The following is a 19,477-nucleotide window of genomic DNA, read 5'->3' as shown; positions in this document are numbered from 1 at the left end:
AATGATGTTAGAAAAGCTCCATATCACCAGTGAAAACAAGGCCAGGGGCAGACTGTGGAACAGACCATCAATTACTCATAAGCAAATTCAAACTGAAGTTGAAGAAAATGTAAACAAGTCCATGAAAGCCAAAATATGACCTTGAATATATTCTACCTGAATTTAGAGATCATCTGAAGAACAGATTTGATACATTAAACACTAAAAAATGAAGACCAGAAGAGTTGTGGGATGACATCATGAACATCACACGTGAAGAGAGCAAAAAGTCATTAAGAAGACAAGAAAGAAGGAAAAGGTCAAAATGGATGTCAGAAGAGACTCTGAAACTTGCTCTCTAGCATAGAAATGCTAAAGCAAATTGAAGAAATGAGGAGGTCCAAGAGCTGAACAGAAAATTTCAAATATCAGCTTGAGAAGATAAAGCTAAATATTACTACAAAATATGCAAAGATCTGGAATCAGAAAACCAAAAAGGAAGAACACGCTCAGCATTTCTCAAGTTGGAGAACTGAAGAAAAATTCGAGCCTCGACTTTCATTATTGAAGGATTCTCTGGGAAAATTATTGAATGATGCAGAAAGCATCCAGAGAAGATAGAAGGAATACACAGAGTTACTGTACCAAAAGGAAATGGTTGATGTTCAACCATCTCAAGAGGTAGCATATGATGAAGAGCCAATGATACTGAAGGAGGAAGTCCAAGGTGCATTGAAGTAATTGGCAAAGAACAAGGCACCAGGAAGTGATGAAATAAAAATTGAAATATTTCAAGAAAGTGAGGCGGTACAGGAGGCACTCACTCGTCTCTGCCAAGAAATTTGGAAGACAACATCTGGCCTACTGATTGGAAGAGATCCATATTTATGTCCATTCCAAAGTGAGGTGACCCAACAGAATGCGGAAATCATTAGGCAATCTCTTTGATATCCCATTCAAGTAAAGTTTTACTAAAGGTAATACAGAAACGGCTGCAAGTATACATTGACAGAGAACTTCCAAAGGTTAAAGCCGCATTCAGAAGAGGTCGTGTAATGAGGGATATCATTGCTGATGTCTGATGGATCTTGGATGAAAGCAGAGAATATCAGAAAGATATTTACCTGTGCTTTATTATTTTATTCTATTTTTTTAAGTGGCAGTACTCTCTTTCTTTCCCCTTCTGCTGTCCCAGGTTGGAGTTCTAGGAACAGGCTCTGGTTCCCACCACTGCTCTCTACCAGATACAGGCTCCACTCATAGGGTGGAAAGGTCTTGCCCTTTCCACCAGCTCAGGTGGCAGGCACCTCCTCACTGCCGCCATCTTGAATCCACCACCCTCTGCCTGGCCTACCTGTGCTTTATTGACTATGCAAAGGCTTTTGATTGTGTGGATCATGACAAGCTATGGACAACGTTGCGAAGTATGAGTATTCCAGAACACCTAATTGTGCTCATGAGGAATCTGTACCTGGACCAAGAGGCAGTTGTTTGAACAGAACATGGGAACACTGAATGGTTTAAAATTAAGAAAGGTGTGCGACAGGGTTGTATTCTTTCACCATACTTATTCAACCTGTATGCTGAGCAAATAATCCGAGAAGCTGGGTTATATGAAGAAAAACGTGGCATCAGGATTGGAGGAAGACTCATTAACAACCTGTGATATGCAGATGGTACAACCTTGCTTGCTGAAGTAAAGAGGACTTAAAACAATTAATGATGAAGATCAAAGAGCATAGCCTTCTATATGGATTACATCTCTATGTCAAGAAAACATAAATCCTCACCACTGGACCAATAAACAACATTCTTAACCAATGGAGAAAAGATTGAAGTTGTCAAGGGCTTCATTCTTCTTGGATCAACTATCAACACTCATGGAAGCAGCAGTCAAGAAATCAAATCATGTATTGCATTAGGCAAATTTACTGCACAAGACCTTTTTAAAGTGTTGAAGAGCAAAGATGTCAGCTTGAAGACTAAAGTGCACCTGACCCAAGCCATGGTATTTTCAATAACCTTATATGCATGCGAAAGCTGGACAGTAAATAAGGAAGGCCATGGAAGAATTGATGCTTTTGAGTTATGATGTTGGAGGAGAATATTGAAAGTGCCATGGGCTGCCAAAGAACCAACATATCTGTGTTGGAAGAAGTGCAGCCAGCGTGTTCCTTGAAGGCCAAGATGGCCAAACTTGGTCTCTCATATTTCGGACTTATTGTCAGGAGGGACCAGTCACCTGAGAAGTATATCCTATTTGGTAAGGTTGAGGGTCATACAAAAAGAGGAAGATCACCAACAAAATGGATCGGTCAAGTAGCAGCATCAATTGACTGAAGAGTGGCAACAGTAGTGAGTTTGACCCAGGATTGGGTAGTGTTTTGTTCTGCTGTGCATAAGGTGGCTATGAATCGGTACCCATTTGATGGCACCTGACAAGAACAACATATGTATATATATGTGTATGTATCAAGAAAATTATTCACCATTGTAATGGAGCAGGGAGAGTCCCATATCTGGGTCTGATGAACCAAGATGACCAGGCAGGCAGGCAGGCAGGTCCACCAGGTAGGAAAGTAGGCTGCTAATGGTATCCAGGATCTACACATAATAGATCAGGGCACTGGCTCAGGTCCAAAGAAGCAGAGATTGAAGGAGGAGCCAGATGCAAGATACAAACCCAGCAGAAGGCAAACAAGATTTGCCTGAGTGTCTAATATATTGGAAGCAGAATAACACCCAAGGAAACATTGCGTGCTCGTAGTCAATAATCATAGAGTTAATTACACTGTATTAGATCACATTCTGCAGATAACTACAGCTCAATTGCCAAATCACTGAGAATCGTGGCTAACTCAAGTTGACAGGAAACCTTAACTATCATAATCCACCGTTGCCAATTTGGTATCTGTACATATCTCCTTAAACCAAACACATAGTCTCTAACTAAGGGCAATTGTAAAGACATTCTTGTGCCTAAAATGATAGAACGAAAACTCATACAGCCGAAAGTGCACTGGAACTATCTCTATTTAATATTTCACATATGAATAAAGTACAACTAATTGACGCACACATACAATAAATACATATAGGCATATGTATATTCATAACAATTACAGTCCTCATTTCTTCAACTGGTCACAGCTAGCATTTCAGCTGCTTGTGGTTCTTTGCCTGATGGGATAAAACAAACCTTCATTCATGAAGGGTCTGGGCCCTTAGTAGTCATGTTGGAATTGGGTTGTTGTAGTTTACCAAGTCACCTAACAACAACGTGACTTTATAGCAATATTTTTGCCTTATCTTAGTAAGCATACACTTGTGAAACAAGCAAAAAAATAAAATAAAATAAAAACTCCAAAAAAAAACAAAAAACAAAAAACAAATCCAGTGCTCTTTTGTTGATTCCAACTCAGAGAGAAGCCACAAGAATAAAGTAGAACTGTTGCTTAGAATCAGAGGCTGTAAATCTTTATGTGGCAGACAGCCTCATCTTTCTCCTACAGAAGGGCTGGTGGATTTGAATTGCTGACGACTTTAGTGTTAATAGGCCAATGCTTAACCAACCAAGTACCACCATGGACTCTTATAGTTGTGAAAGTAAAACTAACATTAAGATAATGACCCTGTCACCACCCAAACTTCCCTCATGCTCCTTTGTCTTTCCATCCACTTAGTTCTCCTCCCAACCGCCACCCTAGAAACTACTAATCTGCCTTCCATCACTCTAGTTTTAATTTTATATAAATAAAATCATATACTATATTATTTTGGGGTGGGGCTTCTAGTTCCTTTAGACTACTCAATCATTTTGAAAATTCTCAGTATCAACACACACATCAATGGTTTATTTCTTTTTTACTGTTGAGCAGCATGCCATTGTATAGATCTTCATACTGTGAATCCATTCAACTGTTGGTAGATTTGTGCATTACAGTTTAGGGCTATTACAAATAAAGCTACCTGGAGCATTTTTATATTTACCCCTTTCCTTTTTTACACCTAGGAGTAGAATAACTGGGTCATGATTGGTATATTATTATTATTTGAAAACATTGCCTAAATGCTTTCTGAAGTGGTTGTACTGGTGATGTTACTGTTACCAGTGTATGAGAGAATTCTATTTCTTCCATGTCCTTGCAATACCATCTTAGTAGGTATTTTCCACTTGCTTATTTTTGTCTTTGTGTTCTTATTTTTTCTGTCTTCTCTTGTTTTAATTGAACATTTAAATTTTTTTATTTGACTCTTCTATTATTTGATTTATTACTTAATCATTAAAAATCCTTTTATTCCTGCTTTCACAAGGATTTATAATAGCTGCTTTGAAACTCATTCCATCTTCAAATACTACTATCTGGCTTTGTTTGTAGTATCAGCACTTTATATCTACATATTTCTAATTCTTTGCATTCCCATCCTTTGTGGGAATACATTGTCATGTATTTTACATATGGTACAGATACCGAACACATTGGTGCAATTTTTACTGTATTTTAAACTATACAGTATCATTGAGAGTAACTAAGAGTAAAACTGATTTTATTTCCATTCTTATGCTTTTCATCTCTATACATAGTTGTTGACCTTCGTCATTATTCTTCTGTCTAAAGAACTGCCTTTAATATGCATTTCTCATAAATTAAGTCCAGTGGTAGTTAGTTCCCTACATCTTTGTTTCTATAAGAGATCTTTATTATTCCTTTTGTATTTTAAAAGGAATGCTGCACTAGGTAGACAATTATGAGTTACTACTGTTTTGTTTTTGTATTTTCTGCATTAAAGTTTAATGTTATGTCTAGCATGTATTTCTGTCTCTTGCCCAGGAAGAGATTTTCTTGCCTGTTCTGCTTTCCCACAAGTCCTGGGGTGGCACTGTGGGTTAATGTGCGGGACTGCAAAATTGGTTTGAACGGCAATGTTGGAAGTTCAAGCTCACTAGCTCCTCTTAGGATACCCTACACAGGTTTGCTATGGGTCAGAACTGATTCAATGGCACTTAACAACAACAAATGAGGTTCCCTCAGGCTACAGGTTTGTTTAGTTTTGTTCTGCCCAATACAGATTAGGTTTCCCTGTCTTCCTAGGAGAAAAGAATTTACAGTATTAGTTTTTTTTTCCACTCCCAGATGCTGTTCTTTTCTACCAGTGACTGTTTTAATGATCCTTTACAAGGATTTTGGATCAAGTGGGAAGTGTGGTCTAGATATTGTTTTGGTAATAGTTATTTTTGTTGTTGTTGTTGTTAAGTGCCAAAGAGTAGGTTTTGTGAGAAATAGCTGTTGGGGTGGTCAGTCTTCAGAATCAAGGAAATCTTGTTGGTAGCAGGTTGGCATGGCAAAAGGGAACACTGAGAAGAGGAAAAGACTAGTTTGACCTACTGTTTGTTGTTGTTGTTTAGTGCCGTCAAGTCGATTCCAACCCACAGCAACCCTGTATAGGGTTTCCAAGTAGCAGCTGGTGAGTTTGAACTGCCCACCTTGCAGTGCAAAAGGCTTTGCAGTCTGGTGCATTAACCCACAGCACCACACACAATACACCCATCAAGGAAGTAGGGGTAGTTCATGGGGAGGGGGGGTGAAACTAACTTTAAATGAGAACGCTCCCTGTAGGGACTAGTAGGCAACATTCCTGAAAGATTGTAAACTCCAAAGTACCCAGTAAAGGGGAAATGGAGGAGGGGCTTTATCCGAGCTAGGTTAATGAAACTCTTTGTCAAATGGCCACTCAGCTTATCTGCCCCTGTCTTCAGGGTTGGGCGCGTGATTTTGCAAAATCGAATAAAGAAAACCTCACTCTCGCTAAAATGAGTACAGATTGGATTACTTGAGCATTTGTCAGTATAGACAACGTTTCTCACAGTTTTGACCCATTGCGACCCTGTATAGGGTTTCTGAGGAGTGTCTGGTGAGTGAACCACAGATCTTGTTGTTCAAAATGACTTTGAAGTCCAGTGCATTAACCCAAAGTGCCACACCAGGACTCCATAGTTATTTTTAGGTGCCATCAATAGATTTCTACTTATCATAGCCCAACTGACAACTTAAAAAGGCCCCATTGAGTTTTCTCAGCTGTCATCTTTACAGGAGCAGGTCCCAGGTCGTTCTCCCACAGAGCACTGTGTGGGTTTGAATCATTCACCTTTTGTTTGTAGATGCTGTTAGATGCTGTCAAGTCTTTCCTGATGACTACCAAGCCTATGCACAACAGAATGAAGCACTTCCTGCCCCTCTCCCCATACACACACCAGCCTCACGATGAACTGAGCTGTACCAGCTGCTGTTGTGTGACCTGGAGTTGGTTCCAACTCATAGATACCCTGTACAGGGTTTCCGAGGCCTTATATCTTTACAGGAACAAGCAGCCTCATCTTTCTCCCATGGATCAGCTGATAGTTTCCAACTGCTGACCTTGAGGTTAGCAGTCTAATTCATAAGCACTACGCCACCAGAGCTCCTTTGATGGCATTTGTTGTTGTTGTTGAGTGCCGTCTTTTTTCAGGTCACCAAATTCTTGAATCCTATTCTTCTGAACGTTTTTCTTTTGATATTTTTGGTTGTTTGACCTGTGATCTTAGATCTCAGATGGTCTTAAGAAAAGCCATTCATCTGTACCTTGCTCAGCTTTTTCCTCTTTGTATGAATAGAAGTAAGGATCTTTTCCTTTCTCTAGATCTCTAAGCTCAGACACTAAGTCCCCACATTTAGTTATATATTATTTGATATACAAAGTGTATTTATGTACTTTTTGTATGGGTTTTTAGATATAAAATATAAACATTTATGAATCTAGGACCTAAAGATGAGAAACTTATAATATCATCATATCTGTAGGGGGTGGGGAATGTGATGATATTGGCAATTATCCAATAACTGGAGTGAAACACACAAGTAAGTGAAATAACATGCACAATTGGCACAGTGGCAGCAGCAATGGGCTCAAATGATTGTGAGGTTGGCACAGCACTTGGCAGTGTTCATTCTGTTGTGCATAGGCTCGCTAGGAGTTGGTACCACTTGATCGCCCCAAACAACAGCAATAGTAACAAAATAGGTCAATATACAAACATAGATATATGTGTATAGTGTATGTTAAGGAGCTCTAGTAGTGTGATAGTTACTAGTCAGGCTGTTAACCACGAGGTCAGCAGTTAGAAACTACCAGCTGTTCTGCAGAAGAAAGATGAAGTTTTATGCTCCAGTAAAGATTTACAGCCTCAGAAACCCTATGCAGGGTTGCTTTGAGTTGGAACCGACTCCATGGCACATTAACAATATAGTGTATGTTATTTCACTTGTCAGTGTATTTCACTCCAGTTATTGAATAATTGTCAATATCACCACATCCCTCACAATATGATGTTATTGGAAGTTTCTCATCTTTAGATTAGGTGGTGGCTTCATAAATGTTCTTTTTTAAAAATATATATTTAAAAACTCATACAAAATTGCATAAATACCTTTTATGTATTAACTAATATATAATTAAGTGTAGGAACTTATTGTCTTAGTTTAGAGATCTAGAGAATGGGAAAGAGCTTTCCTTGGTTGTGGTACTGTAGTATCAGCATTGGACTTCTAATTGCAAAGTTGGCAGTTCGAATCCACCAGTTGCTCCTTGGAAACTATACAGAGTCACTATGAGTTGGAACAGACTCGATGGTACTTAACAACAACATAGAGGTCCAGTGCCCAATGTTTTAGTTTGCCATTTTTGCCAAAAGACCAAAGATGTTTCATTTTAGAATCTGAATCAAATTTCTATTTCAAGACTACAATCAACAGTTTCTGTTGTTATTAAGTGCTGTGGAACCATTTTCAACTCATAACAATCCTGTATAGGGTTTCTGAAATGCCAAACTTGTCGTTCAAAACTACCTTATAGTCCAGTGCACATCGTACAGTGCCGTACCAGGAATTACAGAGTTGGATAAATCAGCAAATCTTGAACGATTCCAAGTATCCTTGTAATAATTTTGTAGTTCATTCCTTTATGAAGAGAATTATTGTTATTGGTAACTTTATTACTCCCCAAACTATATCATTAAATGAAATTATATCCTGGGCACATTGTCCAGTTGCAACAGTGTGCCAGCTCTTTTCTCCTTTTTTTTTTTTATCCTCTTCTGTTTGATTTTTAGTGAAATAATTTTATCTGTTCTATTCAATAAAGTATTTCAAAATTAAAAACTTATTAATAAATCATTTCATCCTGGTTAGGAAAGCAATACCTACTTTCAAGGGGAAAAAAAGCCTTATATTGCCTTTCAAAATCTTTAGAAAAGAAACATGATTCCCCTTGTAGCTTCCTTCCCATTATATTAATACATCTGATTTTGTTTAATAGGCTAGAGAAACCAGTAATGTGATAGGAAGTCATTAATACAATATAATCACAGTAGAAGATCAAGCTCATCTCTTTCTCTTTGCATTGTCAAGTGTTTCAATATTTTATTTTATAATGTGATGACCAGAACTGATCAGAGTAATCTAAGTGTGGATCTGACTAATGCATTGTATAATCAAAGATTTCTCTTCAGATTATGATTCGTTTACATTCTCCAGCTTGTCGCATATCATAGTCTGCCCCACTGGAATTGACATGCTAGCATATTATTCCAAAAGCTATTCAGGATATAGAGACAACTGTGGGAGAATGCCAATAGTGAGCAGGAGAATGGAGGTTCCAGCTCCATTAAGTTTACCTCTTCACTGGTTTGTGCCTCAGTTTCCTTGTATGTACAAGCTCTAGCTGGAGTCACAGATTTAAATGCCTACATAATCAGATGATGCAACTGATCAAGTAGCAGAGTGCAGGGTTTGGAAAGGGTTCTGGAAGCTGGCAAACCATCCTGTCTACAAAGACAACAGTTCCTTAGCTCATTGCTGCCACACAAGAATGCAGTCCTGGCCTTCCCAGAAAATCCACTTTCTCAATGAGGTTGGAAATACAGACTGTCTTAAGAAATCCCTCATATTTCAGATGTGGAAATTATTTGTAACACTAGAGGCTAACCGAGAACCAAAAAAGCAGTCTGCAGACTAACTGCCTCACACAGTCCAGTCATTTGTGCCTACTTGTTAAAAGATCTCTAAGGATTCTTCTGGCTCTATCATTTTGTGTTTAGAAGATTGTGGGTCAGTATGGTTTTTAAAGAAATCAACAGAATTAATTGTTTTTACTGAGACCATTTACAGAAGCAGCAGCATTATCCAAAGGTACTAATTAAGTGTCAAATCTTAGAAGAACTATGTAAAAATTACTTGGGAAGTTAAAAGGCACTGTCTTTCCTCGTAGGAACATGTGCCTTATTCATTGGCTCAACAAATATTTATTGAATAATGAAAGGTCAATAGAAATCAAATAATTCAATTTATTTTTCATTGGCCTCCAAACTTATCTGAGTATTTCTACATTCTTGATAAGACTTTGAATTTATTCATTCCAGGTTAAACCTCCAGTTGAGAATTTGCATTTTCATTCCAGATAAACTGAATCAGAATTCTAATTCCCTAAATGATACTTAGATTCCCAGATGATCTGTATGATTCAGTATATTTGTGGTGGGAAATGCAAATTCTCAACTAGAGGTTGAACTGGAATGAACCGGTTTAAAGGGTCTTGGTACTTCATCCCTCTGCATAAGTGAGCCCCACTTTTCATATACCCTTATGCTGATGTAGTTGACTTCCACAGGGACCTTGTTCCATTAATTACTCCTTTAGTCTCTCAGTTGTCAAGTCTCTTAATCCCTGCTAGCTGCTTATTCTTAATTAAAACTGTGTTTAAGATTCATTATGCTGTAGGATAAACAATGGACTGCTAACCTAAAGGTCAGTAGTTCAAACCCACCAGCTCCCCCTTGCAAACTCTATATGTGTCTCTTTGTATTGGAACCAACTTGATGGCACTTCACAACAACAAACAATAACATATGACATAATGTCACACCTTCCTTTCTTCATCTCTTTCTTTTCCCAGCAAATTTCTCAGAAAAGTATCATACCATCGTTCCCCTCACAGTTGCTGCTTAGCCTGTGGCTAGAGGCTTTCACTGTTACTTATTCTTGAAAGCATTAAGAAGAAAAGTGAGGAAGGATCTGATGCCTTAGTGCAGTGGGAGGATTGCAAACCATTAGCAACCCTCCATCCCCCACCATCCAACAGTTGTGTGAGAAGGGAGATGATAGCAAGGTGATGGTGACATAGTGTGTTATGAGTGATGGAGTCCCACTAGCTGAGATTGACACTGGATGCTGTGAGTTGATGCCTGTCTGCCCTTTGCCAGGTTACTTATCTCTTGTATCTCAATGTCCTCATTTATAAAATGGTATTCACCTTATAGGGCTGCTTTGAGGATTATATGTGTTCAAATCTGAAAGGCCTCTGAAACATGTCTGACCCATAATAAGACTGATATAAATACTCTGAGAAATAATCCTTAAAGTCATCATTCTCAAATTAGAAGATCGAGGTATAGAGGGGGTAAGGAACCCATGGAGGTCCACGGAGTTACTGAATGACAGAGCTGAAATTCAGACTTTCAGATGGCTGAGGCCAAGCTCTCAACCACCATCCTGTTCTCCATCAATCGCATTACGTGCACTAATACAAAGTAACAGCACCACTGCAATAAATAAAGGTCCTATCAATGGCATTTTACACATCTTAAACAGGCACCATATTATTAATTTTCATTCTCTGTCTCTTGCTCAACAGAAACTTTTCGTGATTTCCCTCCCTAGCAGTTTTAATAAGAAGCTTGAAAATTTGTTTTGCTTTGTTGCAGATAATATGCTTACTAAGAGGCATTGTTTTTTTATGGGGCTAGTTCTCCTTCTAAATGTTCAATGCCTTTCTGGTTTTATGACTCAGAGTGGTTGATTGTTGACTCTTAACTCTTCCCTCCCACTCTCCAGGCCCTGCCTCCTGCTTTCCAGATTGTACTACATTTATTCCCAGAGAAGTTAACTTGGATTGTTGAGATAGAACCTGCATTTAACTTATGAATAGTCTTCCCCACCCTCTCAAATGCCCACTCTTATGTAGTCTAACAATTTTTGCACACTAAAACAATTCCCTCCAGCAGTCCTGTATAGTTGGATGCTTGATTTGACCAAGATTTGGGTTTTTCAGAAGACAAAGGAAAACCTTGAATGGTTGGCAATTAAGTAGTCAAATATACTCCTTCTTGGTTCTGTATTCAACAGAAAAGGCAATGTAAAAGGAAACCTTGAGATGTGGTGAGAAAATTGGAGGTTGAGAGGACAGTTAGATTCAATCAGGTTGAATAACTATTAAAGTAAAAGTACATGATTGGTACAGAATCTCTGACGGTATGAAAAGGAGTTTTGTTTTCTCTGCTGCTAACTGAATGGTTGTAGGTTTGGGTCCAACCAAAAGCACCTCAGAAGAAAGGCCTGGAAACCTATTTCTGAAAAAATAAGCTATTGAAAACCTTATGGAGTCCAGTTCTACATTATACACCTGAGGTTCTCATGCATCTGAACTGACTCTTTGTTAACTTTTTATTGTTTTAAGTGATCAGAAAGAAAGTTAAGGTTATGGCCACGACCTGGGGGACTCGAACTGTAAGATCTGATGGGCAGAGCTAGTCAGGGTTTGAAGTGCAGTTGTGTGGCACATTTCTGCTTTGAAATCAGTACTTCAAACATTCATTCCAGTTAGATCTTCTGTGGGAATTTGCATCTCCACTTCAGATACACTGAATCAGAATTGACATTTTAACAAGATGTTCAGGTGTATATGTAAGAATTACCTGGGATCTATAAGAAACATTGGGGGATATTGTTAAAATGTAGACCCTGATTCACCATATCTGGGGTAGAAATGTAAATTCTCAGCAGAAGGTTGAACTGGAATGAACCAGTTGGAAGCCCTGGTTGAAACTTACCACAGTGTTAAGAGAATTGGGTTGACTTATCTCTGGATAATGAGTTAGCATTGGGTGAGGTCCCTAATGTAAGAATATTCATGAAGTTAAAAGACTGACATATGTGCTTAATGTTGTGTGCCATCGTGGATTTTGATTCACAATGACCATATAGGACAGACCTCTGCATGGTGAGCCCCATAGGGTTTCTTAGGCTGCTTCCTTATTGAAGTCCAAACTGTCAGCCTTCTGGTTAGCAGTCAAGCATGTAACCATTGTTCCAGCAAGACTTCTTACAAGGAGCTTCAATAAGTTCATAAAACAATTCCGTTACCTTTTAAATTCCATTTTTCACAAAGTGTTGAAGCTTCCTCATATTTGCTCAATTGTCAGATAATATTTTAAAAATATTTATAACTTTTATTTTGTGATAATTATAAACTTACAGGGAATTGCAAAAATAGTAGAGTGCCTTCACCTAATTTTCCCAATAGGAAGTGCTTACATAATTATAGCCCAACTTCAAAGCCAAGAACATGGGTCCAATACTGCTAATTAAAGCACAGACCTTATTCACTTTCACCAGATTTTCCATGCATTCATGTGTGTGTGTGTGTGTGTGTGTGTGTGTGTGTGTTGTTTTATGCAATGATGGAAAACATCGTGCTTGGTAAAGTTGGGAAGACCCCCAGTGAGATGACTTGACATAGTGGCAGCAGCTGTGGGCTCGAACGTAACAACAATTGGGAGGATGGCTCAGGACAAGGCAGTGTTGTGTTCTATTGGAGTCTAGTGTCGCCATGAGTTGGAGTTGACTCGACGGCACCTAACAACTATAGATCTGGGTAAGCACTACCACACAGTCAAGATACATAATGGTTCCATCACCACAAAAGAATTCTTTGCATTGTTTTTTTATTGTTGCACATGCCCTGTGCCCTCTCCAGGTCCTGTCTCAGGCAAACACTAATCTTCATTTCCGTAATTTTGTCATTCCAAGAATGCTATATAAATGCAGTCATACAGTGTTTTGAAACTTTTTTTTTTTCTCTGCATAATTCCCTTGAGATTTATCCCAAGTTGTTAAGTGTATCAATATTTCATTCCTTTTCATTGTAGAGAAAGCAATATTACATGTTATGAATGGAACACAGTTCAACTACTCACTTGTTGAAGGGAATTGGGGTTGTTTTCAGTTTGGGGCTACTATGAATAAAGTGGTTACAAACATTATGTACAGATTTTTGTGCTGATATAGACTTTCATTTCTCTGAGATAAATGTGAAGAAGCATAATTACTGGGTAACATGGTAAGTGTATGTCTAACCTTATAAAAAATTTCCAAACTCCTTTCCAGAGTGGGTGTACCATTTTATATGCTTACCAGCAATGTTTGATAGATTCAGTTTTTTTCATATTTTACAGCATTTGGTATTATCACTATTTTTTTTTAACCATTTTGATAGGTGTGTGGTGTTATCACATTGTGACATTAATTTCTATTTCCCTGATAGCTAATGATAACCACCATCTTGTCATGTGCTCACTTGCCATCCGTAAATGTCCATCTCTTTTGCCCCTTTTCTGATTTTTAAAAAAATTTTCAAGTTTCACGCAGTCTTCATATTTAGATTGATCATATCAATGATTTACACATTATTTCTCTCAATCTGTAGTTTGTCTTTTCCTCTTAGGTTTTTCACAGAGCAAAAGTTTTAAGTTTGAAATCCAATATATCAACGTTTTTCTCTTTCGTGGTTCATGATTTTGGAGAAGAGTCCAAGAGTTCATTACCTGCCCTAGAAGCTTTTCTCTATTTTTTTTCTTTTTCTTTTCCTAAATGTTGTATACCTTATACTTACGTTCATGATTCATTTAGCGTTAATTTGTGCATTATGTGTGAGGTTTAGGCTGAGGTTCATTTTTTTTTTTTTTTTTGAACTATGCATGTCCACTTGTTGAAAAGGCATTTCTTCCTCCACCGAATTGCTTTTACACGTTTGCCATAATTAGCTGAGTATATTTGTGTGGATCTCTTTCTAGATTCTCGTTGTGTTTCATTGATTCATGTGCCCACCCCTTGGCCAACACCAGAGCGTCTTGATTACTGTGGCCTTCTAGTAAGTCTTGACATCAAGTAATGTGAGTCCTCCAGCTTTATACTTCTTCAGTATTAATTCAGCTGCATTCATTTTACTACTGAATATTTAATTTTTCCTCATTTTATCTTGTCTTATTCTAGGGAAGAAAGTTCCTGCATACGCTCTTCCTTTTCTTGCTGCATTTCCTGCAAATGCTGTTGGCTTTGTTCCAATCTGTCCTCCAACAACTGTAGGAGAGGCCCGCTGACTGCTGACATCTGACTGCACAGGTTCTTGGTAAACACTGAGCTGTTATGGATCTTGGTGACTGAATCCAGATGTGTAAGTTTGTGGCTCCTCCTTTATGCATCTTGCTCCTCCTGGCACAGGATCTTGGGCAATTCTACTGTTGATTCAAGGCACACTTTCCCAGTGGTAACCTTAGGTGCAATAAGGGTTAGACTTTTGATTCTCTCATACTCTGAGCTCTTTTGAGCCTGTATGGATTGGAAGCAAGTATAGAGCACCCAGCCAAGTCTTTGTGTTTTTATCTTCTAAGAAACAGGAGAAAAATCAGTCCTATAAAACCTTGATCTGGTAATACATGGCCGTGTATGAACATCAACATGAGACATGAGAAGGGCTAACAGTTTTATGAGGATGGAGATGATGCCAGCCCACAACTCTCATGGAGAAACCTGTAAGTTCAGCCAATCTCTTTGCCTCTCTTGAGGCCACAGACAGCTGTTCTAGAGAAATCTCCACTTGGTCCTTCTTCTTATCAGAACATTGCCAGATGGTGACAGAATGAATGTGAATAATCTTCACGTGTCAACCTTTTCCCCAACTGTTTGTATCTCAGTTCCAGCACATGCAAATTTTGAGTCACTCCTTTCCTCGAAACACAACCCCATCACCTCCTCCTTTTCTGTGCTCAGAGCATGGTTGAGACAAACTAAGTAAGTGTCGGACTCCAGATGAAATGCCTGTACCACCTGCATCACCATCTTGTTGGATAACATTTTATAAAACTTTTGGTATCTCTGATGAGAGCGCTCCTTGCAGGGAAGGGTCAACCTGCTTCTCGGTTGCTTATGTTAGGATAAAATAGCAGTAGAGTCTTGGTGTGGCACTATAGGATAAGCACTGGACTGCTAGTTCAGTTTGGCAAGGTTGATTTGAACTGCAAGGTTGGTAGGTCAAACTCAACAGCCATTCCCTACCCCCCACCCCCCATAAGTTAGCAATTATCAACAACAACCACCAGAGGCAAAGAGCTTCAAACGTGTTCAGTGATACTAGAAGGAACTGTGGCTCTCTGGAAATCTGCATTCAAATAGAGTTCTTTACATAACATTTCAAAGAAGACTAATTGGCCTTGAATTCATACTCCTTTGAACTGAAAGGTTATTAGTTCAAACTGACCAGCTGCTCCTCCTTGGAGGGTCATTATGAGTTAGAACTGACTCTATGGCACCTAATAACAATAGGAGTCCAGATGTGGCACCATAGGATAATTGCAAGGTTGGTGGTTCAAACCCACCATTTGCTATGAGTCAGAACCCATACAACAACTAGAATGTTAGTGGTTTGAACCCACCAGCTGCACCATGGGAAGAAAATACATGCTCTATGGGAGGAAAGTGTTCTACTCTTCTCTGTAGGTTTGCTACGTGTTGGAGTGGACTCAGCAACACACAACAAGAGAGGAGTCCCCTTTGCTCACATAGGGAGGATAAAGTTGTATATGGAGGAATTGGAGTACCTGAACTGGTTTGTGGCAAATGAATGCTAAGTAGGTTGTTACCCCACGGTTTGGGAGGCAATTAGCAATGATCTCAGGTGCTTCTTTAACCTTTTAGCCACCTGTGCTGGCCAGCATGCATTAGACAAAATGTACATAACTTTTGACACCACCCCACCCCTGTGAGCTACAAAAATGCTATGAATTTTTCGGGCTGCTAACCTCAAGCCTCTGGTGGCATAGTGGTTACGAACTGGGATGCTATCCTCAGGGTCAGCAGTTGAGGCTTTCTGTTCCCATAAAGATTTACAGCCTCGGAAACCCCGTATCTGGTCACTATGAGTCAGAACCGACTCCACGGCACATAACAACAACAACAACAAAACCTTAAGGTCAGCAGTTTGAAACAACCATCTGTTCTGTGGGAGAAAGATGAGGTTTTCTGATCCTGTAAAGATATATAGCCTTGGAAATCCTATACAAGGTCATTATGAATCAGAACTGATTCCACGACAGATAACCACCACCACTACCATTTTCAATGGTATGAAGCGCATTTTTTTTTCACTTGTTTATTTTGTTCTTTTTTAAGCAGACAATCATGCTACCATGAGAAAACTTTTGTCTTGTTTACCTTTTGCTATTTCTCTACTTCTTCATCAGCTGCTCTTGGAAACCCTATACAGGGTCACTATGAGTTGGAACAGACTTGATGTCATGTGACAACAACAAACCCATACAAACAACTCATATCCTAATTGGCCTAATTACTCTTTTGCAATGACAGTGCTTCTTGTTTTAGGATAACCAAATCCTTATCATTTGCATTCCTTCTTGTGAAATCTGGACTGATTCTTTGAGGCCAAGTTTACATGTCAATTTTCTTCTTTAACTTTCTTCCATAATATGGGTTAAGATGAATTACTCTCTACGCTGAGTCCCTGTAACGCTTCACACCTCTAGTTAGAAGCCTTCTACAGAATGGCAGGTAAACTATGTATTTGTTCTCTCATTAGATTCTAAACCCTTTGAGGGAAAGATTGCAGTTTGTTGTTGTTGTTGTTGTTAAGTGTCATCCAGTCTGTTCTGACCCATAGCAACCCAGTATAGGGTTTCCAAAGAGCAGCTGATGAGCTTGAACCACCGACCATGTAGTTCAAAGGACTTTGCAGTCTGACGCATTAGCTCACAGCACCACACCAGGACTCCAAGTTCAGGGACTTGTTATCTTCCACTGCACCCATGTTAATACTTTGCATACAGTGTGTACTCGACCAAATATTTGCTGATTGAATAATCATCTCCAGTAAATAAATAGGCTTTTTCCAGAAACATTTTCTAAGCAGACTTGAGTCGTGAAGAAACAATGTACTGCAATCAAGTTGTAATTGATCATTAGTCCCCCCAGTGGCTTGAATGAGTAAATGACCTTTTCCAAACCACAGAAAAGTCTTCACTCACTATTGTTTAGGGAGAATTGGGACAAGCACCTGCAATGCCAGGGATGGTTTTCTGCATTTCAAAGAGGAGATTTGGGAACCTTGGAGACAAAGTTCACCTAGGGAGTTCTTTCTCCAGGTTCTGAAGTGTTTTAGAGGGTGGAAGGAGAGAATTGTGGAGTCAGCAGTACTAAGTTTGCCTATTAATGCAGGCAAAGAGCCTTCTGGATGTGAATAGGTTGGAACCAGGAAGCCCTCAGTAACTGTGAGTCTTTGGACAATCAACTTTCATCCTCTGGGGCATTTTGTCTTTCATTGTAAAATGTGCATGAAAGTGCCTGACCTAAATGTAAATGCTTGTTTCAGATACCTCATATTTACATCTTAGAACCTAGCAGCCTTATCTGTCTTTTTTCTAACCACTGCTGTAATGCCCAATTCTGCTGGTCCCAAAGAACCTTCCTGCTGATGTAACCAGAGCCCCTGATTTCAAACCTGTGTTTCCGGCTTTTGTTCCCCACTAGCTTGTCTCTGTTGACACACTGTGGACACTACAGGAACCCATTCAGCTTGGAGTCCAGGCATGCATTTCTCCGAAGTTCACGGTGTTAATAACCCATTGGTTCATTAACAGCCAATGAGGAATAGGAGCTGGTAGAAAATTCCTTCCCCTGTTAGAACCCACAGAGATGGGCATGAAATACACCTTCACAGAATCCAGCAACTAGTGGCCTGCAGCAGTGACCAGCAGGGAAAGTCTCCCATCATGTGACTGTCTTGTTTTCCATGCCTAACTCCAATTTACCCTGATCCTTGACTCCTAGTCTCTAGGTTCACCTCTTCAAACATCCTTTGCTTCACACTCTACTTTCTGGGGCATCTAGACTAAAGTATAACACTGTTGTTTCAACATAGGCACCAAGAAGACAAAATTCCTAAATGGAAATATCAGGTGAACCAATTTTGCTTTTCATTGTTGTTGTTGTTTTCATTAGGAAGGGAAATACAGAAAAGATGTTATAATATCACCTTAAGAGGATATGAGCATTACAATGGGCTTTGTTCTATGGGAAACCATCTAACCTAATTTGTCAGTGACTTTTTGTGTTACAGTCATGGCCCTGGATACATTTCCTGGACACACCTCAGCAGGTGAGACTGCACAGAAATCACAGGGAGAATCATAATTTCAACAACCAAACTAACCCAAGCTGCCCACACAGCTCTGTACCCCAGGAAAAGTGCTAGAAGCTGGCAACGGAGTGCTCACTAATGGAAAATAACCAAGAGGCTAAGGAGAGAGATGTTATTTTTGAACTTTTAAAGAGAACATTATAAATAGCAGGGAAAATGGAAAGGCAGAAATTAAAAACAATAAAAACAAAAGCAAGTTGACAGTGGCCCTTTTAATATGACAATTTTGGTGCTTCTAAGACCCTGGCGTGTGGACGTAATAGCTGAGTCCCAGTGAAATAGCCAAGGACCATGGGGTTTGAGCACTTAGTCACAATGGCATTTTAGGTTAAACAATCATTGACTCAGTGGTGAAAAATGAGATAAATTAAAATTATTTTCTTCACAACGGCCGAGGGGCTTGGCAAGTAATATATTGAAGAAATTTCCTGAACATAATAGGTTACATTAATTTTCAACTGCAAAACAATTCCTTCAGCATTATTTTTCAAGGAGAAAGAAAAGAAGAAGGGGGGAGAAAACCACCCAGTTACTTGTGCTATTTACTTCTGGCCTAAATGAGAAAACATGTTTCAAAGGGAAGATTAAGAAAGGCGTATCAAGACACAGTACAAATCCTGACTGTAAAGAATTCAAGCTAATTGGCTACCCATTTGCCTGTTCAAATGTGGTCAGTATTAATCTAAGAACAATAGAAACATAAGTTATGAAAATGGTTACTCTGGGAAGCAGGATGTTAAACCCTCTCCTAGTTAAAAGCACCTTTGTTTTGGAATATGGAATTAAGAAGCCATCTAGAAAATGGGAGCAAATCTTTCCAGCCACATGTGCTCGCTGGTAGAATAGGTGGCTGCTGGTGACTGGGGCAGCTTTATCCCTGTTGCTGAGTAAATATTGCAAACAGCTTAAGCTCTAAACCTTGCAGTTCCACAGGCTGCTTAAAGACCCAGGCAAATGGAGTTGTACTTGGTGGTGAGAAGACGATAGTGCTACCTGCTGGTACCAAATAGAAGCCGAAGCTTCTATGCTCAGCATATATGTTGTTGCAAAATGTTGTCGAGTCAGTTCTAACTCATAGTAGCCCTGTCGTTCCTTCCAAATAACGATTGGTGGGTTTGAACTTCCAACCTTGTGGTTAGCA

At 39.2% G+C, this 19,477-nt stretch overlaps 1 pseudogene; it reads right to left on the bottom strand.

Annotated features, from left to right (window-relative positions):
- Positions 1-14,111: 14,111 nt before the first annotated feature.
- On the bottom strand, positions 14,112-14,966 carry LOC102817943 (annotated as a pseudogene).
- Between the last annotated feature and the right edge of the window lie 4,511 nt (positions 14,967-19,477).

Source organism: Chrysochloris asiatica, unplaced genomic scaffold (genome assembly GCF_000296735.1).
Source record: "Chrysochloris asiatica unplaced genomic scaffold, ChrAsi1.0 scaffold00015, whole genome shotgun sequence".
Classification (NCBI taxonomy): domain Eukaryota; kingdom Metazoa; phylum Chordata; class Mammalia; order Afrosoricida; family Chrysochloridae; genus Chrysochloris; species Chrysochloris asiatica.
Note: the sequence above shows the minus strand (reverse complement) of the source record. Positions and strands in the feature narration are given on the sequence as shown.